At 34.3% G+C, this 24,328-nt stretch overlaps 1 protein-coding gene across 5 annotated transcripts in view; it reads right to left on the bottom strand.

The window, feature by feature from the left end:
• SYT1 (synaptotagmin 1) overlaps positions 1 to 24,328 on the bottom strand; it is a 533,021-nt gene that overhangs the window by 349,665 nt on the left and 159,028 nt on the right. For 4 of the 5 annotated variants that reach the window (XM_028532572.2, XM_028532565.2, XM_028532571.2 and 1 more), the window contains one exon: positions 8,043 to 8,103. The exons of the other annotated variant lie outside the window; for it this stretch is intronic. The gene's annotated coding sequence lies outside the window, so the exon portion shown is untranslated. The remainder of the gene's footprint in view (positions 1 to 8,042; positions 8,104 to 24,328) is intronic. 5 annotated transcript variants of the gene reach the window in all.

The raw sequence follows: 24,328 nt of genomic DNA on the forward strand, positions 1-24,328 counted from the left end.
ACTACCATACTGTTGTCTGTGTCAGTGAGCTTTTGTTTGGTGATCCATTTGTTACTTTCAGTTTTAAATCCAACATATGAGTGAAACCATATAGTTCTTGTCTTTTTCTGTCTATTTCACTTAACATGATATTCTCAAGATCTATCCATGTTTTTAGACATGGCAGTATTTCATCTCTTTTTATGGCTCAGTAGTATTCATATATTATAAATACACACACACACACACACACACACACACAGCACATCCTCTTTAACCAACCATCGGAGGATATAAACAGTCACTTCTCCAAAAACATACAAATGGCCGACAGTTATATGAAAAAATGCTCAACTTCACTGGCTATTAGGGAAACACAAATTAAAACTTCAATGAGATACCACCTCACACCTATTAGAATGGCTGTTCTCAACAAGAGTAGTAATAACATGTGTTGGCAAGGTTGTGGAGAAACCCTCATTCACTGCTAGCAAGAATGCAAACTGGTGCAGCCACTGTGGAAACCAGTATGGAGGTTCCTCAAAAAATTAAGAAGACAGTTACCATATGACCCAGCAATACTCTTCTGGGTAGCTACCTGAAAAATTTGAAAACATTTATTTGCAAAGATATTGCAGCATTATTCATAGTAGCCAAGACATGGAAATGACCAAAGTATCCTTTGATAGATGATTGGTCAAGTCTTACTTTTGACCTCTCTGAGAAGGAGTCATACTATCTACCTTGTCTAATTTCAGTATTTGCTTTGAGGAGGAAACCTTCAAGGAGAGAGCTCATGGTGGAGGCCTCCCTCTTGTATCAAAATCAAATTTCATCTTTAACTCAAGATTTCTGACCATCCTCCACTTTTTTCTTCCTTCACATTTTCCTTCCTCTTTATTCCTTGCAGACTTGTATCTGTTTTAAAATTTTTAAAGAATGCCCCTTTAATATCACAAAGGAGTTATCTTTAATGTAACTCCTTTGGCAAATATAGCAACAGAATTTCTATTTTGTTGATGTTATTTTATTAACCTCTGTAATAAACACAATAAACACGTACAGTTGGCCTGCAGATGGCTAAATCCATGAAGGTTAAATTCAGGGATAAAAAGGGTCAACTGCATGTTCATTGAAAAAAATCTATATATAAGTGGACCCATACAATTCAAATGTTTTTCAAGGGTCAGCTGTATTGGAATTCTCATATGAGACCTTTACACAGGATTAATTATCTTCATTTTTATAGATGAGATATTAAGATAAAGAGGTTAAATTGTCTCTCTGAGGTCACACAGAAAGTAAGTGGCTGAAATAGGACCCAAACACAGCTCATTTGTCCATTGACGATGGTCTTAATTATAAAACAAATAATACAACCCCAAATAATGCTCTGGTAAAGACAGATAAGTAAGTAAATCAGAATGTTAGAGTAGATCAAAATTAGTATTAATTGGTCAGATAGATGAATCAATTGTTTTAAAATCTTATTAATTTTAAACTTTATGTGATATCTTCAAAACAATCTTAGTGATTTTAAAGCGTTTCCATTTCATTCCTTCTATAACCATATGTTATATTTCAGTTATGAAAGATGATAAAGTTTTTTAAATAAAGTAAAAACTAATATCAATGAGAGCATCCAAATCAAAGATTATTGTTTTTAGAAGTAATGGACTAAATTTTATTGAATAATTATAATAGCTAAATTCAGCATAACACCTACTATCAACTTGATACTGTTATATAAATAAATAAAATCATTGTATATCTTTAACTCATTTGATTATTACAATTACTCAATGAAGAAATTAAAACAAATGGAGGTCTACTAAACTGCCCTATGTCCCACAGGTCTAATAAGTAGTGGAGCTGGAATTTGAACACAGAGAGTGAGTTTCCAAAGCCAGAGCCAAGATTAGAGAAGGTTCCTTCTTTAGTCTTCTAAACAACTCCCCTAAGTCATGAAGTAGTAGCATTAGCTTTATCGTGAATGATAACGACTGTGAGAAACACATCTTAACCTAATGTACTACAGAAAGTGACAAAGTTTTCTACCACTTGGTAAATAAAAACATAAAGCGATTGTGACTATAATATAAATCAGATGCACATCTTAAAAAGATATCTATTACTGTAAGTCTAAGTAGTACTATTGTTTTTATAAAGTGTATATTCCAGTATTGCTAATTACTCTAATTGTAAGCCACAATAAGAGAAGCTGTGCTTTATTCACTCTTACATCTCCAACACCTGGGACAATGTATACAGTAGGCACTTTACTCAGTAGATAGCAACTATTGAATAAAGAATGAATTTCCAGAGTTGTACCAAATATTTTAAAGGGAGTAAGGCCAGATAAGGTAATAAGCATAGGTATCTAAGAAAATATTGTGAGCATCCATTTTATTGTTATTACCTTATAAACAAAATAAATATAGTTTTCCCCCCTTAGGTGCCCTTTTATACTTGTGGCTATCATTCATTTCAACTTTGATTCTACTTATTCTATCTAAAGATAGCTATCTTTAATAATTAAATTATCCTATTGTAGTTTAATATTTTAGCCTTTGAAGGACAAACACATGATGCAGTCTAGTGTTTATTGATGGTAAGCAATAAAGAAAACATTATATGTATGTCACAAGTAGTTTGCATAGACCAATTACATTTTAAAAGTGATATATTCATTATGTCCATCTTCTCCCACCATGCCATCATCCATACAGGAGAATGATCTATCCCTTGCCTTCACCAGATGTAGTGGGTTTAGTTAAGAGTGATTACTTAGAAAGGAAGGGCTCATCAAACAGAGCTGAAGTCAAGTGGTAGCTTTGCCATTTACCAATTAGGCTAACTTTATAAAGCTTTCAGTTCTCATTTTCATCATCTATAAAACCATAATAATATAGGAAGTTCAAATTTTAAGAGGTGTCTTGAACCAATTTCCAGACACTTATTTTTTTATATAAGCACTTTCAGTTAACATGGCAGATAGCACAAATAGACAATAGATAATTAACTCAGAATTTTTTTTATTTCGCCACCAGCTATTGAGCTGGAAGAAATGACTTATGTGTCCTACGAAAAAGGATATTAAAGGAAGTAACGTCTGTAAAATGAGACTATTAGACAAGATAGCTATATTTTTCCTAGCTGTATGCTACTATTGCACATACACACAACTTTACATTTAAATTACAAAGACTTATTGATTAAATTAAACTTCTTATTTTTACACTTCTCCATTTTAAATATATTTGATTGATTATGCTGTTACCATTGTCCCATTTTTTCCTCTCCACCCTGTATCCCCCTCCCACTATCCTTCTCCCACTTTAGTTCATGTCCATGGGTCATACATATAAGTGCTTTGGCTTCTCCATTTCCCACACTATTCTTAACCTTCCCTGTCTATTTTGTACATTCCATTTGTGCTTCTTATTCCCTGTACCTTTTCCCTGACTCTTTCCCCACTCCCTACCTGCTGGTAACACTCCATGTGATCTTTATTTCTATGAATCTGTTCCTGTTCTAGTTGTTTGCTTAGTTTGTTTTTGTTTCTTTAGGTTCAGTTGTTGATAGTTGAGTTTGTTGTCATTGTACTGTTCATATCTTTGATCATCTTTTTCTTAGATAAGTCCCTTTAACATTTCATTTAATAAGGGCTTGGTGATGATGAACTCCTTTAACTTGACCTTATCTGGGAAGCTCTTTATCTGCCCTTCCATTCTAAATGACACTTTTGCTGGATAGAGTCATCTTGGATGTAGGTCCTTGCCTTTCATGCCTTCAAATACTCTTTTCCATCCCCTTCTTGCCTGCAAGGTTTCTTTTGAGAAATCAGCTGCTAGTCTTATGGGAAATTCTTTGTAGGTAACTGTCTCCTTTTCTCTTGCTGCTTTTAAGAGTCTCTCCTTATCTTTAATCTTGGTTAATGTAATTATGATGTGCCTTGATGTATGCATCCTTGAGTCCAATTTCTTTGGGACTCTCTCAGCTTCCTGGACTTCCTGGAAGTCTATTTCCTTTGCCAGCTTAGGGAAGTTTTCCTTCATTATTTGTTCAAATAAATTTTCAATTTCTTGCTCTTCTCCTTCTGGCACCCCTATGATTCAGATCCTGAAATGTTGAAAGCTGTCCTGGACTTTCCTAAGCTTCTCCTCATATTTTTGAATTCTTGTTTCTTCATTCTCTTCTGGTTGAATGTTTATTTCTTCCTTCTGCTCCAAACCACTGATCTGAGTCCTGGTTTCCTTCCCTTCACTCTTGGTTCTGTGTAAATTTACCTTTACTTCACTTTTCATGTTTCACCTTTTCCTCTATTTTGTGACCATATTCAACTATTTTCTGTGAGCATCCTGATTACCACTGTTTTGAATTCTGCATCTGCTGGGTTGGCTATTTTTTCATTGCTTAGTTGTATTTTTTCTGGAGCTTTGGTTTGTCTTTTCATTTGGGCCATATTTTTTTTTTGGTCTCGGCTCACCTGTTGCATAGTAAGGGGCAGAGCCTTAGGGATTCACCAGGGCGAGGCAACCAACATCACTGCTTTGTGGTGCCATATGTGGGGGAGGGGTCTGAGAGGGAACAAAACCTCTTGTTCAGCTCTTGGGTGGCTTTTAGTTACTTCCTCCAGTACCTAAAAGCAAACTGGGCCCTTCTGGTGCTGATTCCAGGGTGGGCAGGTTTGTGTACGTTCTAAGACTCTATGGGTCTCTCCAATAAACTTTCCTGTGAGGCTGGGAGTTCCTCCTGGCACCTCCCCCCCACCCCCCCCAGATTCTTCTGGACAGAGATTTTGAGGCTTTATTTCCCTGTGCTGGAACCCTGGGTGGTGCAGCCTATCTCATTCCCAGTTGTTCCTCCTGGTTTATCTGTATGCAAATGTAGGACCACCCCATCCTCCAGCCCCTGCTTTACCTCGAGTCCTCTCCGCCCCAACTGTCTGTCTCTGTCCCTCCTACCTATCTGGATGAATGTTTCTTCTTTGACTCCTTAGTTGCTGGACTTCGATACAGTTCAAATTTCTGTCAGTACTGGTTGTTTTTTGTTTTTAAATTTGTTGTTGTCCTTCTTTTGGTTATGTAAGGAGGCAAAGTGTATCTACCTATGCCTCCATCTTGGCCAGAAGTTATAGTTCCTAAATTAAACTTCTGATGGGAATTTGAAAATAATATTTATTCCCTAATAAACCACACAATGGTTTCTTAGTTAAAATCCACTTTCCATTAGGACCTTTCTTATTTGAATAATTCTTGTTCTATTTGGTGTGCCGGGAAAGCAAGATTGTTAATACTAATCATGCTTTGAGTGAGAACATCAACCTCCATCAGTATTTAAAGAAGTTTAGTAAATCTAGGATAATATGAATAGTTTCCAAGAAGCATGACTGAGCTTCTGAATATTTTTTTAATGCATCCTTTTTGTAATTATTACCTATTGTATTCAGAGTCTATAGAGAGACAACCCAATGGAGTTCTTGAAAGTTCCACTGAGTGTTCAGCAATTGAGAGAAAAATTATTTTAAAATATAATTTCATATAGTTGTTTTTCTTTTCTTAAGCACAAAACTTTTTGTGAAATAAGTTCAATGTGTGTTAAAGATCTTTGGTAATATTTTAATCAATTACCCAATCATTTATAAGCTACACACTTTGAGAGAAAATTATAGATATTTTTCTGGCTTTTTATATTAAAAATCTTTCATTTATAAGTTTGATTCAAATACAAATAGTAAAAACTCATTTATTATTTATGGGCATACAACACAGGAACATTTTCTATAGTAAGACTAGAAAAAAGTCACTATATTACCCAATGTGTTCACCTTATATTATGCTTTATTCTACATACTGACACCTCGAACCTATGAACTCTTTGATGGTCAAGACATATCTAATGACACATATGTTGACAGTATCATTTTAATTCAGAGTATTTCTATTCATAAACAGTTTATAAAAGTGTATTTCTATTCATAAACAGTTTATAAAAGTTTTAAAGAATAAATTATACTTTTTATTATTTGGGCTTGAATTAGGAGTCATTTTGCCTTACAGTTATTTATGTGTGATTTAGTATGTAGTTCTTAAATGAAAGACAAAACCTGAAAGGAAAAACCACAAATGTACCAAGAAAAGCCATGATTTCTTTATGGAAAACATGCACATTATTTTCTCTACTATTATTTTCAGGAGCAGATCTTATTGCTGGAATGAGTTCCCTACAAAGTTTTCCATACTAAATAAAATTCCTATATAATTATGAAAATTACAATTTGAGTCACATAACTTATGCGTCATATCTGAATAATAGACCAAATAAGATAAATTAGATCAGAAAAATAGTCACTGATGGCTTTTCACAGTGAAATATAATAAGATACTAAGGAATTATGAGGTGGTAGTATAGGTATTATTTGGCTCTTGTATAAAGAGTTTAATATTCTGTTATTAAAAAAATAAACCTTTTTATGAGTAATGTAAAGAACTGGAATTATGTTTAAATGTGGAATTATGTATAGAAAAACAAAACTTCAGAGAGTCTTGTCTTCTTGTGGGACAATTGCTAGGTGTTCCAGTAAAGCAAATGTTTATGCTTTGCTGGAATGACTTACTTGACTGTCTCTGGTCAGTAAAATATTGCTCATTTATTTCATATTTTGCAATTTATTTAAATTGGCAGAGTTTCTTTTTATCATAGAAAAAATCTGATTCTTAAATTATCTTTCTTACACCCAGAACTATGTAAACTCATTTCATAACCCGCTCTGTCACTTCAAAACAGTGTTTCACATACTTGGAGTTTACTTTTCAAATGAAGAAAGACCTTTTGAAAATTTTGGACCTCATAAATCTCAGATGTAAAGTGTGTGGCCATCATAACCACAGTGCAGAGTGAGGTGGAGTGCTTCATGCAACATGAAGCTGGACATGATCAGTCCTTATGCAGGGAAGTGAAGAAACAGCCTTCTCTTACAGCTCCTCTCAAATGTAAAAATGATGGATGTAAGGTGAATTATATTTATATCTTTATAACCTCAATTAGTTATGTTTAATTACTGAAATGAAATTGTGACATTATAACCTTGATCAATTATGTTTCTTTAAATTAAATTGTGATTTATACATTAAAGTTTTTTGGAAGCTAGAAAATTTTATTATGTAAGTGTATATATTCTAGAAAAATTATGAATTTTTTATATCACAATCCTTTCCATTTACATATATCATTTTGTTAACTCACTACATTTTATATTATTAACATTTGTTTTAAATTTTGGAGAATTGCATTCGCAAACTCATTTCAAAATAACCATGGCATTAAATGTGATATAAAATGGGTCATCAATGTGGATTTCGCTTTTCCACCTTTTCAAAAGTTATTTTGGTGTTCACATATTCAAAATATATAATGTTTACATCTAGGAAATTATTATAATATTACCAATTTTACCATAAAAAGGATATCAAGAATGCATTTAATTTTGTTCAATAACAACATATTTAGGGAAATAATTATTGCTATCAAGTAATAACTATGTTATAAAAGATGTCCGAGTTAGTTGTGAGGAGATGGAAGGAAATGTACTGATGAGATGTCGCTGTAAACTATAAGCCTGTAGCTAGTTGCCTTTGTTTTATAAGTCTTGGTTCATGCCTATAAACACATCAAGCATATTGATTCTGTTTGACATTTTGTTCAAAATGAATAAATTCTGTACCACATACAAAAAATGTGTGGCCCTCTGATTAACTTTTATTATATTTTTTCTTCTTTAGAACTTAAAATGATGTGATACTAGTTAAAAGACATGATAGAATCGACACAAATGTTTTCTGCCACATAGATGTATCATAAGGATTACCTTAGCTCTTGTCTAAGAGGATTATAGCCAAAGTGATTTTCAGTTTACTCCAGTAAATTGAAATGAGGTGTAGAAGGCTGTATTGCTTAGTATGTTAATTTATTATCTTAGAAAGTAGAAAGGTAAACTTTCCTGTAAAAGAATTTTGTAAGCTCTTTTAATTGTATAATTATTATGTCATTAAAGTACTTACTGTTATGTCAGAAATTCTGGGGTATTTTGGTCTCTGTTTTCTCTCAGATTCTTTTTATTTTCTAAAAAGGAAACATACAATACACATAGTTCAGAATCAAGTATTTCAGACTGTCATCTATAATAAAGTTTATGATTTAATATTTCTACTCTTGAAAGTCTTGCAATGCATATATCCAAATATAATACAACATGATACATAGATAGATAGGAATTTAATGTTGAAGAGCTAGAGATCAAGATTCTGTGAGTTTATACACTGATTTTCTGAAAAGTTAATTATGCTTCGACACTAGTTTTTCAGTTTGAAAACAAGTGATAATAACCTAGGCAGACATTGTTAGAGAATATTGTTGGGAACCGCCCTGACTGGTATCAGAAGCTGAAACCCCTGCCTAGGCTAAGGCCAAGGGAACGCCCTTGGAACCGTAAGCCCGCAAGGAGACAAAAGCTTATCTCCCTGGCAGGAATGCTGCTTCTGCTGCTGAACCCCAAAAAGCTTGGTCGGTTAGCCAAAGACGGGTAAGATTCCCCAAGAGGGGAACGACCTAAGCCAGGCACGATCACTTTGGGAGGCCCCCCAAAAGAAGGATTTGGGAGGCTGCAGCAAAAGAGGGTGACGGACCCTCACTCCTCGGCTTTGACAAAGCCTGAGTTCTCATGTCTGGGAGAAATCTCCTTATTGCCTTAGTTCCCATGCTAAGCCTGAAACAATGACAGGGTGGTGCAGCTCTGTGCTGAAAAGAGCGGATTCCCTGGGTGATCAGGCCTAAGAAAGAAAATGTAAATTACTGTGAAACCTGCTTTGTTTAGAATGCTCTCAGTTGAATGAGAAGGGTCCAAGGAGGAAGTTGGTTCCTCAAAGTCTTACAGCTCTTTGACCCCCACTCAACAGACCAGCAGAGTTCCTTGTTTTCTATAGTTCCTTACTTCCCCCTGATAAGTACTGTACTTTACCTGAATTATTATGCAAAATGAGCCCAATAAAAGCAGGTATGGACAGTAAATCAGGGCGCCCCCCACTAGGGGGGGTGGCCATTTCGTCCCTACTTCCCCACAGAAACTAGTTTGTCTCTGTGCATGTGTGTTTGTTTCTCGTGTGTTTTTCGGCGAGCCACCCACAGCCTTCCGTGGTCACTGCTGGCCGGTGACCCACGCGCAACATATTGTATTATCATATTCATTAAAGAAGAATCATACAATTATTAGTGTAATGCCTGGTGCTATATTGAGATTCAGTATGATTATTTAAATCAACATTATACATATCATGTTACTTTTGATTATATGTTTTCACTAAAGTTAGGATCACTTCTATATATTATACATATTTGCCTATTTTCAGAGTCAAATCAGTGTTCTGATACAATCCTATACTAGTTAGCATATAGATAGCCAGAATAGCTAGATAGATTAATTGATCAATCTAGGCAGATAGTAGATTATACTGTATATATTGTATATACTATATAGAATAAGCCCATCAGGGGTAAGGAGAAAATCTCACATTATTGTAGAAATAATACAATGTTCAGTTTATAGGATAAGAAAATTAAGTCCTCTTCAAGAGTCCATATCAGGAATTGCTTTAATATAATAAAGATGTCAAGGATTTCTGATTTGGCTTGACAAGTCAGCAACTCACAAATAGAAAATTTCAGTGTTAGAGACAAGTACCTTTTTATATAAATTCTCATTATTTTTACTCTTCAAAAATTTAGGAAGAATGAAAACCAAGAAGGAATGAAATATATAAAAATAGATTCATAATGGGCATGTTACTCTGTTTTAAGAGTTCTTACAATGTCTGTCTTTAACAGAACAACAAAAATACTATCTGCCAGCAGCTCCGGCAATTGGCTTATATAGGTACTCAGCGGAAAAGATCTGAAGTGACAGCGGTAGTTCCAAAGCTGTGTGTACTGCATCTGTTCAATGGTTATGCCTCCAAGGTCTGCTTTCACTTTAATTTTTGCTTGAAACACAACTGTTTTCTAGTAAAATTCATTAGGAAGAGCAATGTAAAAAGGTACTTAGATTTGTCTGGCTGCCTTTTAAAACAGGACTTTGAGCCCCAATCAATTTTAGGTAAGATTTTTAATATAGTTTCACTCTATTGACATTTAAAACAAACACAAAAACTATGATGAAATTCTGTAGATGTAGATATTAAGGTAACAGAGTGACAGAGAGCTCTTTATGAGAACTATGGGGGAAAAACCCATTAGAGAAAATGAAGGCGTTCTACTAAAAAACTAAGAGAACCCTTGACATTCTGTATATGGTATGTTATTACTTACCAAGGGGCCGGCTTCCCTAAGGGATGCAGTGAAAGGATTAAACAGTTTTTGTGACTTATGAGCCGTCTGCAGGGATTTGATTTCAATTTGGTTTTGCATGCATATCTATCACAAGGATGAATGAGCAAGCCTGCTCTGTAGGGCACAAACAATGATTTTATTTTTAATCTATGTGTTGAATATAGATGTGTCTAGTGTTTTCCTGGTAGCTTATTTCTGTTTCTTGCGCATATAGACATCTCTCTTTATTTTAGAAGAAAAAAGTGAAAATAGCACAGCATGACTCCGCACCTTCCATCATCTCTCTGGCTTTTCAGTAATGTAATGGGTATTGGTAGGTCTGACTCAGGCAAAGTCCTGGTATTGAGACTTGGTACTCTGCATGTTTATATAATTATTTTTTTAATGAGCCTGTTTAGGTAGGTTTGTGTATTTTTCACAAAACAAATCCTATGCATTCATAGTCAATAAAGCTGATGACTGTTTCACATTCTTTTAATCCAGTTTTAGAAGAAGACCTGACATGGAGAAGAAAGACGAGTGGCCGAGACTGAAGGCTCACTGCTGCTCAGCAGTGCCCAGAAATCGAACTGCTGCGAGCTCGTAGTCCTGATCATAATTCTGTTTACAGAATAAACAAAACACGGCACACTACAAATCTGACTTTTCTTGTCATTTTTTGCGGGGGAAACATTTCTTTAGGGTTGGATTTAAATTGTGCACTGTGAATCCTTGCAACATGCCTCTTTGTAGACACTATTCTGTTAGCCTCAGCAGACTGAAATGGCCACAGAGTCCCTCTTCCAAATTTTAAATTTCAAAACTACAAAGTGTGGATAAATGCCAGGTTCTTCTTTCCTATACTTCCTCCTACTGAAATGCCAAAACTTGTGGTTAGAACATAGTTACAAAATTGACGTGCCATTTTCTTAGCACAGAAATCACTAATCCTAAGGGATTTTTTTAGACAGCTTTTGGCTTACATTCTTATTCTTGGAAGAGAAGTCAGCAAGCAGAGGTTATACTAAAATGAGACACTATGTAGGTCATTAGTGACTGAATGTAAGCTTTTAAACAAAAATAATAAAGCATTGCATGGTAACTAAATGCATCCCATGATTGTAGATTAGATCCTGGACCAATAGGAAGAAATAATTAGCCATTAATGAGAGTATTGTGATAATACATGAAATTTGATTAGGGACTATGAATTATAAAATGGTAATATATCTATGGTAAATCCCCTGTGTTTGATAACCGTACTTTGTAAAGTATTTAGGATACGGCACATCATGTCACCAACTTATTCTCAAATGGTTTGGGAAAATACATGAATTGTGTATACACACACATATATATAATATACTTAATACATAATACATAACGTATATTATGTGTATTTTGTAATACATTATATATATATTTCATGAGAGAGAGAATGATATAGGACAAAATGTAAACTATTGGTTAATCTAGGTAAAGGGCATATAAAAACATATTAATTTGCAACTTTTTATGAGTTTGAAATAGCAAAACAAACATTACCAAAAAAGAGACTATAAAATTATTTTTTAATTAAAAATAAACTGCCATTTTTTAGTATCTCTACAAAACATTAGATTGAACTGTGGCTATTTTTATTTTGTTCATTAAGCACAAGATTGTTTCATTCTGCCTATAACTATAAAAGATAATGACATTTATCTGGAAGACTATGGGAGAGTATCAGGCAGTAAAAGAAAAATGATTAATCAAGTAACAGAATAAACAAACAAATGTTCCATGAATCAATGCCATCACTGCAGGTACTTGTGCTGGTGCTGGCAGAAAGGCAGTAATACAGAATATAGAATTTCCTGATAGAAAGGTGGAAGGCCAGAAGATTGTGCCTCATAATTAAGGCAAAATTTTCTTCTATTTTTTCTCTTTTGTGTATAACCATTGACAGCCATTTAGGAGGTGTAAGTCCTCTGGCCTGTCCTCACTAGGATAGAAGCAAATATTTACCAACCAAGATGGAAGAAAAAGGGGACAGAATGAAGGAAGGGTATACTCATTTTTCTGTTTTGACACTTTCTTATCCAAGTCAAAACATATTAAAACATTTGTGAACAGTTGGTGTTACAATAATCACATATTGGGTTCAACCATGTTTAACACTTTCATTATACTCGAAATAATTTTTTTAGAATGGGGTGGCAGTTATTGAGACAGAATAGCACTAAATCAGGAGTACCAGTTTGTACCTTGAAAAGGCTGAAGGGAATTAAATGAAAAGCTTGAGGAAGTTAATTGGGACTAAGTGAAGATAAGGACACTATCAAAGCGTGAAAAATAAAACTATTAAAATAAAAAGGTATAACAGAAAGTCACAGTGAGCGCACCTGAAAGAGAAGAACCCTACAGAGACATTCATGACAGAGGCGATGTTGTGCCTATAGAGGCCTCTTACTAGCCTCCAGCCCCTAGAATAGTGCCTGCCATGCAAATGAATATTGAGTGAATAATATTATATATTGACAAAAGTAAAATTTAGTGTCATATAATCCTAAATAGGCCTGTGCCTCTATAAAGCATATGACTTTAGGCAAATCATTTAATCTATTTTGACCTCAATTTGTCAGCTGTGAAATGAGAGACTGGGAACAGTTGAGTCTCTAAGGTGCCTTCCAGCTCTTAGTATTTCTGTAATGGTTCTGTTTATTAAAATGGGCAACTGTGAACATTATTATAGAAGAGAATAGCCTGATATGAATTTTAAATGAAGAGAAATGGGAAAAAACAGAAAAGATGAATAAAAGAGCAATGCATTGATTCAAGTAATGAAAAATAAATCCCATTGAAAGGAACATTAATATAGAAGAGAGAATGCAAATGGTGATTTATGGTTTTGGTATGTAAAAAGTGACAATTATGTGTACTACTGATACAGGCTTTCAGTTGTAGAAATCTTTATCTGTTCTTCTTATTACTATCAAAATGACTGTACACACTCCCTGCATCTACATCTGGCGTCCCCAAGTGAACAATACTGAAGAGCACTCAAAAGAAGCCATAAAATGTCAGAAATTTATGTAAATGTTCTCTTACTACAATGTTAGAGAATGAGCACTTCCCATCTTAGAGAAGAGAAAGTTGAAGAAACTCACAGAATCCATATAGGTGCCATGAACTGAGTTCATGGAATTTAATTTGGACCCACCAGGCATAGTTGCTGACACCTCCATAAAGTCCATGGCCATCAACGCTGGCTTCCTCATGTGTTTGCTCTCCTACAAGGTGGTCTAGTACTTATGTCCCATAACACATGATTTAGCCCTCACTTAGCATGATCTCATTATGTTTCCTGGATACATCTATGATGATTTTAAATTGACAACTAGAGGAGGCTGTGCTCTGTAATTTGTGTTTTCCCACAATAGACAGTACTTCGAATGTGCTCATCTGTCCATGGAGATGGGCAGAATATACTTTTAGCTCAGGAAAACAAAGGGAGTATTGATTGGCAGCTATCCAAAATGACTTTCTGGCCATCAAGCATGGTTGGATGATCCAGGGACTCCTGTGAAGCCCCTGCTTTACTTCTCATCATCCGATTTCCCTAAGCATAAACCACTTTGTTGTTGTTGTTGTTGATGTTGTTGTTGAAACCTAGGAAGTTCTAGTCATTCATCCGTAAAGGCATCTGAAACTGTAACCTAAAGTAAGCTTGCCATTTCAGTCTGATTTATTGCAGAGGTGAGCAGGGACCACTTTTTCTAGCTTTGTCAGAACAGAGCGCAATGTTTCTTATAATTCTGTGTTCAAATCAAGACTATGTGTGATAATATTCCTATGAGAATATTGGAGTGTGAGTGGTGGTAGAATTAGTGTCTCGGTGGGCAGCAAAGGTTAAGAAACAAAAAGGAGGGCACACAAAGATAGAGCACTAAAGACCAGACTATTTTCAAAGGGTTTTGATTTCTATATAGATTCCAGTACTCCAACAATTAGAGACTATGGACAATATTTGGATAACAGATACTTGAATAATTTCTGAGTTTATAGAAAGGAGAAGCCAAACTAATACATTTAAAGGGGCTCCAAGGTAGCAGTAGAAACTGTACATTTCCTAACAGGACAGAGGTTGTTGGTAAAAATGACAAGAAATGAAAATAAGCTGACTCAGCTTTCCCAGGTTTTTTTTTTGGCTGGGTAGAGAGAGTGGGGAAGCAAGAAGAGAAAATTATTTATGCCTTGTTTAGCTGCAAATTCAAGCCCAGCAAAGTGTCACTGAACAAGTAAGTGGGACGTTGGAATATGGCATGAGATCTTTATAGTTCTATGCTGATTGGTTCACTGTTAGTGCCTTGCTGCATTTTGTTCAGTTTAGCACCATGGGAAGGTATCCAGCTGGAAGCTCAGGGCCAGACCAAAACAGCCTAGAAAAAGTGGCCTCCAGTTTCCTCTATTTAACATCTATTTATGGAACAATGTAGAGATAAAATAGAAACTAAGAAATTTCTTATGTTATCTTTATTCTCAAGACATTATCTCTCTTTCTTACTGGTAAATAAAAAGAGTATACAGATACAAAGATCAACACTGACTTGTACATAGGGGTACCGGACCTTCACATTCACATAAAAACTGTCCTCTTCCAAGACTCACTATGGGGAATTAAATGCCTGGTTTTGAAGCGGCAGCATGATTTAAAAAAATTAGAACTGCTCCTTAATAAACTGAATTCAGCAGATTGCATATATTTATCGCATTCAACTTCATGAGGATGTAGTGATGTAGGTGTTTAATCTCTATTTACATATAAGTGAACTCAGTTCTCAATTTCTTCAGAGTTAATATTGTAAATGTTGAAACTGGGATCTAGATTCAGCTGTGTCTGTGTCTGAACCCTGTTTTACCTGTGTAACAAAGTCTCTGTTGTTTGAACTGAGTTTAATAAGGTAGAATACCTATTTTCTAGACATTCTTCTACTACTTTGTAGGTTTGTATCACCTAAAGAAATTCAAATAAGTTTTGTGCATCTTAATTGCTTTATATGTAAATGGGGTAACAATACTAACCTAAGGGAAAAGAACATATTTACTGAGGTATCTTTGATTTCTAAGAGTAATTTAATATATCTAATCTTCAAGGAACAAAAAAGCTTAAAATTAGAAGCCTTCTCAAGGAATGTTCAACATGCAACCTTTTAAAAATTCATCAGTATTCCTGGAACTTTTAAAAGAATGTCATTATTCCTATATTAAGCAAATATTCCCAAATCAGCATAATAGTATCATCTATACAAGAGGATTTACTATTCTGGGATTACCTTCAGGATATATTTATAAGAAGCATAAAACATCTGTCATGCTATTTTTAAGTCCAAACATCTACATAGTTCATGTAAAATTATATTAGGCTGAAAAGACAATTGTACGGCCATGGAAGTCTGGAGATTCATTTTTTCTTTTTTTTTTTTTTTTTAAGATTTTATTTATTTTTTTTTAGGGAGGGAAGGGAGGGAGATAGATAGATAGAGAGAGAGAGAGAGAGAGAGAGAGAGACGGAGAGAAACATCAATGTGTGGTTGCTGGGGGTTATGGCCTGCAACCCAGGAATGTACCCTGGCTGGGAATCGAACCTGGGACACTTTGGTTCCCAGCCCGTGCTCAATCCACTGAGCTACGCCAGCCAGGGCTGAGATTCATTTTTTCTTAATTAAAGTCAACAAAATTTCAGTGAATATCTAAGTGAAAACAGTCATCTCAGGGGGATGCCCAAAAGATGCTATGTGATGACTTCAAAACACAGACGTCCATGTTAATTCAAACAGCCTGCTCTTAACTCTTTAAATGGACAGCACTTCTTTTATTCTAAAAGTTCTAGAAGTAAAAGCAAACTGCTTTGGAGAAAACATATTTTAAAAGTTCCTTCTTAGATTTAGGAGCATGGGGGATGGAAATGGTAAGAATTTCAAAGAACAGAATGTGATTTTCATTCTGAAGGTGAACATGTACAAAGTCATAGTTTCAGAATGCTAGTCTCTAGATTCTCCCATCAGTGGATGAAAACAAAAGAACAAATAGGAAAGACCACAGAGGAAAGGCTACTAAAAGATGCTTGCCATAAGTAAGGAACAGCCACCTAATTCTGAAAAAAATAATTCCTTTTCTTAAAGTGACCATAAATGTAATCCTATAAAATTCTAAATTAACAGTTTTTGCAAACAATTCAAAGATGTTTTAAAAACTTAAATATATTTGAATGAAATGGAGAATATCAATCAAATTATATGGGAATGTATAGCTGCCATACTGAATTTTTCAGTAGAGAAAGTAGTTGGGTACTCTAGCTTAAGAGATTTGGGAGAGATTTCAATAAAACTTCATTAAAAAATTTGACACCCTTTTACCTGTGTTTGAAATTGACTCTCATTTCACCCATGAAATGATACAATGAATAGAATATCAGCAGCTTAAATGGGGCAATAACAGGTGTGAGCTATTTTTTTCAGTGTTCTGTTCTTTGATCCTTTAAGTGTTTAATGCGAATGGCAACTAATTTTCACTGACAAAAAGAATACAATCAAGATTGATTCCTTGGGACTAATTCTTTAGAACAAATTTCCTTGGAGGTAGGAATCTATGATTCCTGCCTTGGAGGCAGGGGCTATAAAGGGCTGAAGTTTTTGGCCTTGTGATAGAAAGGTCAACTGAGAAAACCAACCTTTAATTTGAAAGTAAAGTTCTTTTGAAATTACATGGTATAGCAAGTTAATTTTTATGATTTCTTAGTGGTATTATTGAATTATTTGCCATAAAATCCCCTACATTGTAATTGCCTCTTTAGTTATAGTTTAAGGTCATGTCATCTTTGAAAAGAAACTTTTTTATTATAGTCACTTCTATATCCTTGGTAGAGGGGAAAATCAGAAAAGTCATATAATCATTCACTTTAACAGACTTTAATGGAGACTGCGTAATATCTACCATATGGATTTCTAATTTTACTAACAATCATAACATGAACTATAATGTCAACATAATGAAATCATTTCAATGCTAACTATGTTAAGAGTAGTGAACTTGATGAGAGAAGTTGATGGAAAGCACAGTCCTTTGTCTAACTGAATACAAATCACAGTCTTATTGTCAATACAATAGAGGTGGCCCCAAGTGAAACCACAGTTCCATCTCTCTCATCATGCAAATCTCAACAAATGTTTTCAGTTTTTATAGTACTCTTCTTGAAAATGTGTGGAATAAAAAGAAGTAGAAGTAAAGGTTCCTGACCATAAAATTCTAATTCATACCTCTATCACAACACTTAGTACATTGTGTTAAAGTCTGTTTTTGTTGTTTAACCCCATGAAAATGGAAGGTCTCCAAGAGACTCACAGAACCTAGTACACTGCCTAGTATATGGGATTTTAAACAAATGTTTGTTGAATTAAACTCTTGAAGAACCCAGTCAGTCTCCTTTCTGTACATGTGTCACTAAAAGTCTACCTTCCAAATCTTGTGGTACAGTTGAATGAGGGAGCTACAATTACTCATAGACAGACTTAATGCTAACTATCTGTGCTCCTTGTTTTTATGTGCATATGAAAATATTACTTGAATCCTATAAGGTGTTTAGTTAATATATAGGACATGGAAATAATTTTCAATTATTTCCCATGACATTTATTTAGATTTCTAACCTATTTTCATAAAGCTTTATATGAAACTTACATAATTATATAAATATTGTGACCCTCAATAGAAAGGAAAGGGGTACAGAACATACTTGCCATGTATGGGCACAGACTAGGGCAGGATTCCAATAGCAGATTATTCTTATTCTATAATATCCCACTTTTTCTTTCCCCCGGGTGGAGAACTGGTACCCCTCATACCTTAGACTCTTACCCATTATGACTCATTCACTTTCATGTTTTAAGGGAAAGAGCCATGGTTAATTAATCATGTGATATGTTTAACATGAAAGTATATGACAGGGAACTAACACGATGGCCACTTAACAGGGAGAAAGAGCTGACTGACTTGGTGAATTAGGGATATTGAAGCCAAAAATATACAATTCCCCAGAATGTTCTGATAAACTCTAGCAGATTACCCATGACCTTAAGAGGCTGTTTCTATGTCACATAGCCTTCACATTCCTTTATTAAAAAGCAGCAAGTGCCATGAAAACCAGTTAATGTGAAAGACCTCACACACTGAGCACAGATCAATATAGTGAAGCACTTTGGTAATGTTCCTGTAACTAGGTAATGTTCTATTTCACTTGGCACTGCAAAATATTGGGATAAAGTCTAACAAAATATGCTAAGGCACATTTTTAAAAGTATATTAAATTATAACTTTTTTTGCTTCTTTCATGGAAGTGTTTTTAATATTGAAATTCATAACAGATTGAAGAGAAAGACATTGCCTGATTTAAAATCAAAGTTTCCTGTAGTTTGTTCTGTATGGCACTGACAAGCTAGACCCAAGAGGAAAAAGAAAAGTAAATGTAGGCTGTGAAAGCAGGCTTGACGTGAATGCTAAATGCAATGGCACTGCATGTATTAGAATTTATACTAAACAATGGTTAGAAACCTTGTAATGTCCAGTTAAGGTTACTGTTTTGCACATGGCTGAGTATAGAGGAAGAGCATTATTTGGATAACACAGTTGGCTATAAAATTATTTTTACTTGCAAAATGTTACCTTAGTACTTTTTAAAGAAATATATTATAGCTATAATTAATTAACCAACCCGCAATTACCCTATAATCTTCAATGTTTACACTTAGTACATCTACATAAATAAAACTTCATTCAAGGTCCATTAGCTAGAGAATAGCATTACATGCATGGAAAGTATTTTAATTTCACTAATTTTACAAGTGACACTGAATTAATCAAGTCAGAAGTTGCAGATGTTCCTGAATTTGGATGGTAGGAAGAGGGCAGTGTATGTCTGGTTTCATATTCCATTTTATTTACTCTTTTTCTTGCTCAGTTTTGAGAAGCATTCAAAAAATATATTTGTTCCTATTCTACAACTTTCCAGAAACAACATTAGTCACTTTTTATCCTGATTTGTACAATATAGTAGACTAGCACTGTGTATAGATTAGAAAAGAACAAAAACAATTTGCACTGTCGATGCTGATGTATGGAGTAATTTTCTCAGACTTTTTCAATGCAATCTGCAAATGCATTAACAAAGGCTATAAAACAAAACCAATCTGCACTGCCCATAACACACATGGGTGAGATATTGAAAGGTTTGAAAGCATAATTGATATTTGCATTAGTAGAAATTACCTAGAAATGAGAGAGTATTCTACTACCATGTAGGACTTCAGAAGCCAAATATATCTTGTGCAGCTTCCTGAATAAGAAAGTAGTATTCCAACTACAACAGAGAGCAAAAGGAAATATTTGTGTGGCTATTGTTAATATAAATGAGTCTTCTGAAATAACAATCTTAGAAAAGTCTATTACTGTTATTATTTCATGCTGAATGGCAGGAACCCCTACATACATTTTTTTATTTCTTATTCCCATTTCAACTACTCTATTGCTCTTGAGACAAGGTCAGAGGTAAAGTAGTTTTTACTTAAAGGAAAGCATAAAATCTTCACCCAACTACACAATTATCATGCGTCTATATTTCATTGCCTTCCAATACCATATTAAGAAAATCAAGCACATTTTTGACCAAAAATAAGACTGCACCATTAACCATTCAGTAACGATACCTAAATATCTAACACTGCATTAAAATTCTTTTATTTTTTGAGGGGAGATCCTTAATATAGCAGTATTTTTAATGTAATAAAGATGTATTGATTCTATTATGTACCACTTCTATCTGCTATGGATAGAAAGGCTCACAGTACACACATGGATTTTACTCTCATGGAGCTTAAAATATCCAAAATAAACTTGTATGCTCTAATTTTTTTCTCTGGAAAAACTCTGAATAGCTGTCAGTTCTGTCCATATTAGTTTAATTCTGTGTATTTGGATTTTGAACCTCTAAAGCATTTGGCTGGCTAGAAACATACATTATATTACAGCATTTATACTTAAAATTGTAGAAGAAGAACAATAATATGAGAAAATTATGTTTAAAGTATATTTTTCTATTAGAGTTAAGAACTATATGATAAGCTCTGACAGGGCTAGCAGAACACTAATAACTTCACAGAAAAGAAATTCAGTGGCTTGTCAACAAAGAGTGTGTTGTTTTTCTGCAGGTTTCTGACACATTTTTTCATGGAGACATATTTGAGATGACAAAAGTAACCATGTATTTCTGCAATAGTACTTGAACAAGGAAGCAATAATTTCACCTTACGAATTTGGTGATATTCAATATGCCTCTTTTGTTCCTTTATCCTGATGCAATAAGGAGATCTTTATCAATTCATACCATGTCTACACAAAGAAATGAGCAAGTTCAAATGTCTGGGGACTGAATGTATTTGTCTGCTGATGAGTAGCTGACCAATAAAACTCAGCAAACGGTTCATGTGAATTCCCTTGCCAACCTGGTCTCTATTTATTTAAAGCAAATTCAAATATCGGCATGAGGCTATGCCCTTAAATTATTTGTTGCAAATAGAATTTATCTTAAAGTTTACTATTTATGGTTTTAAATAACTTATTTTTATTGTTCCAAGCTAAAATATCTATAGCATATTATACTTTAGTTTGACTACTTCTGAGAAAAAAAAGACATTTATTTGTTTAGAAGCATGGTGTGATATTATTTTATCATTAGTTGGCTTCAAGTGGGTGGGGTTGTCAGATGCCTAAATCTTTTGGTTTTCAACTTGCCTCCTGCATTCATTCAACAGAAGCTCAATATATCTACATAGCTGTATTTGTACCTATAGGTATATATTATCTGTACATATGAATATATATATCTATCTCTGTAGCTACCTATCATCTATTTTTTTTATTTTACTTAAAAAAATTTGAGCATCTCCAATAGGATAGGCACTGTTAACAGAGATGAATATAGCTTACAAGGTCCTTATCCTCATGGAATTGATGAAAAACTGCAGGTAGTAAGTAATAAAGGCTATAAAGAAAAAATATAGATAGGTAAGGCTTAAGAGAATTAAGCAGAAAGCAGGCAGGAGAGGTTTTAGGTTGGACGGTCAGGAAAGGCCACTCTGGAAAGTAGAGATCAGAGGAAACCAAGGAAGACAGCTATGTAAGGGTCTCCCAGGCAGAGAGAACTGGAAGCTCAATAGCCTGAGGCAGGGGAAGCTGGCTTTGCTCAGGAAATAGCAAAACAGCAGGAATATACGAGTAAGTTCCTTTAACACAGTAAAGCATTTCTTAAATATTAAGGTTAAATTACTTTGTCAATAATTTCAAGGGGTCTATAAAAATGTGTAAAAAGAAAAAATCAGTATTTAATGCTGTGTGGATTTTCAAACAGCTCTAAATGTATTCTAATAGCTAAAAAGAAATAAATGTGTTCCTGTAAACCCTTCCCATTCTTCCCTGAAATTTAAAGGACACATGGACAAAAGCTAGGGGGAGGGTGGTAATAGGAGGGAGGTGGGGAGGGTTGAGTGGGTGGGCTGGAATGGGAGTAAAAGGGAGAAAACTGTACTTGAACAATGATTAAAATAAAATTAAAAAAAAGAAATAAGCAAGCAAATAAACCAACCTATTCAATAAAATCACAGTGGTTTATTTAATATGTATTTTTGTTTTTCCTTATTGTAGAATGGTATTTTCTTTTTAGGAAAGAACATGTTATATAGATGAGAATGGACAATTTTTTTCAGTAATCAACACACAAATCCATGAAACACCTACAGGATACAACCACACATTTGAGTCTTCACTTATTTCTATAACCAGCAACTTTAGTTGGGAGACAATAATAACTCTGTGTACTTGGAATATATTTATGGAATACATATAATTCTCATCATCAATGGATTCATAACTTACTTTTTTCTTGAAAATCTTAAAACAGAAGTATCAAATGCTGTAGCCAATATATTAACTTAGAATTAGAAAAGGCAGCCCTGATTGGTGTAGCTCAGTGGATTGAGTGTGGCCTGCAAACCAAAGGGTTGCTGGTTCGATTCCCAGTCAGGCACATGCCCGGGTTGTGGGCCAGGTCCCCAGTAGGGGATGTGCAAGACACAACCACACATTGATGTTTCTCTCCCTCTCTTCTTTCCTTCCCCTCTCTATAAAAATATTTTTTTTTAAAAAAAGGCAGCCATCTGAAACATTTGAATAATAATATTTCCATAAAAAATCATGAGAAACTAAAATAAATGATGCATTAAATTAACCAATGAAGCATTAAAATGTAATTTTTCACTAAAATAGTTTAAAGGCATTTGTATTTCAAGGGTCTTTTTAAATATCCATTCTCAGTGCCCCACATCTAGCACTGAGGGGCAGATTCATTTTGAAATTAGTATACAGTCATAGAAAGACATAAGCTACTTCTCTTTAGCAAAATCAAAGTAAATTTCCCAGCATGTGTATGTGCATCAACATTAAAAACATTTTTGAAGGTCAGTTATACAAATATAGTGTGTTGTACTAAATAAACAACTGAACAGACAAAGCCCTGGAGTCAGACAGGCAGTCTTCATCACTTACTACCACTAAGTAGCAATCGCACACACATGCACACACATTCATGCAAACATGTATATGTAGAGTGTATATACTGAATAAAATACAAGCCTATCCACATGTATGTAATGCATATCTATGCATGTATGTACAAATACATACATATATGCATATTTATGACTAAGAAAGCAAGAATCAAGCCACACTTGTATTCCGCAATGTAAAATAGCAGTGAGAATGCCCATGCAAGGTGTCCTTCTCATTTTTCTCTCTAGATTTGTCAGTCTAGAACAACATTCCCATAGCAAGCTATTCAACTTAGTTTCTGGTGATTTTAAAAATAGATATTAGAAACTCCAAGGTTCAATATAATTTAAGCATCATTTCTAGGCTTCCCAATGCTTCTATAAAGCTTATTGAGCAAATGTCATTAAATTTTGGCTTTGAGTTTAAGAGTTTTTAAATTCAACTGAGAGGAAATGGAATCATGGTGATGAGGCTCATGATTCACATTGAAGTAAAAGTGATGGTTCAGATAATTTTTTTGCCTCTAGGAGAAAATTACTCTGATTCAGCCTTGGGTGTTTAATACATACATCATGTCAAAATACTTCTAAACAAATCAGAGCTACCTAAATGGTAAACTATGCATAGAACTTTAGACAGAAAATCAATACTCACATTTGGTATTCATACTAATTAATTAGTGTACACACATGTGGGCTTTAGCTTCTGACTGTATGAATTCTATCTGCCTAAGGAAGCATTTTATAAGCATATTGTAAATAAGTGTGTTCTGCTTTGCAGCTGACTTTCAAAAGGTCACAATAAATATAGAATTATGTACCCCTTATCCTGGAGCTAATAAAAAATAAAATATGTAGCTACCATGAAAGACTTCAAGAAGACAATAAATCATTACAGGGAACAAAGCTGGACTAAATTCTACTTTAGCTTCATTTTCTGATCCAAATCCTTCTTTAATCACTACCGCATAACAAGTATACATAACATAACATAACACCTAACATAACAAAACATCACTGCAGCATCCCCTTTGCACAGATCATAGTCAAGGTCAACAAGACCAACAGAATGTACCCTAGAAAGTAACTTCCAGGAGAGCAGAGATCTTGCTCATTTTAGTCAAATTCTGTTCTCTTAAGCACCTAGAAAGTATGGTTCATTAGACTTCTTAGTAAATATTGAGTGAGTGAATGAATGAATGAATGAAGAGACTTCTCAAGAATGTACTCCTAGTCTAGGACTTTCCATGTAGACATTTAGTTAATATTTGATTATTAAGTGAATACATGACTCTACGGCTCAAGAATGATAAAGATACCTTACAAATTACATTAACATACTGTCAAGCCAA

Source organism: Phyllostomus discolor, chromosome 2, assembly GCF_004126475.2.
Source record: "Phyllostomus discolor isolate MPI-MPIP mPhyDis1 chromosome 2, mPhyDis1.pri.v3, whole genome shotgun sequence".
NCBI classification, from domain to species: Eukaryota; Metazoa; Chordata; class Mammalia; order Chiroptera; family Phyllostomidae; genus Phyllostomus; species Phyllostomus discolor.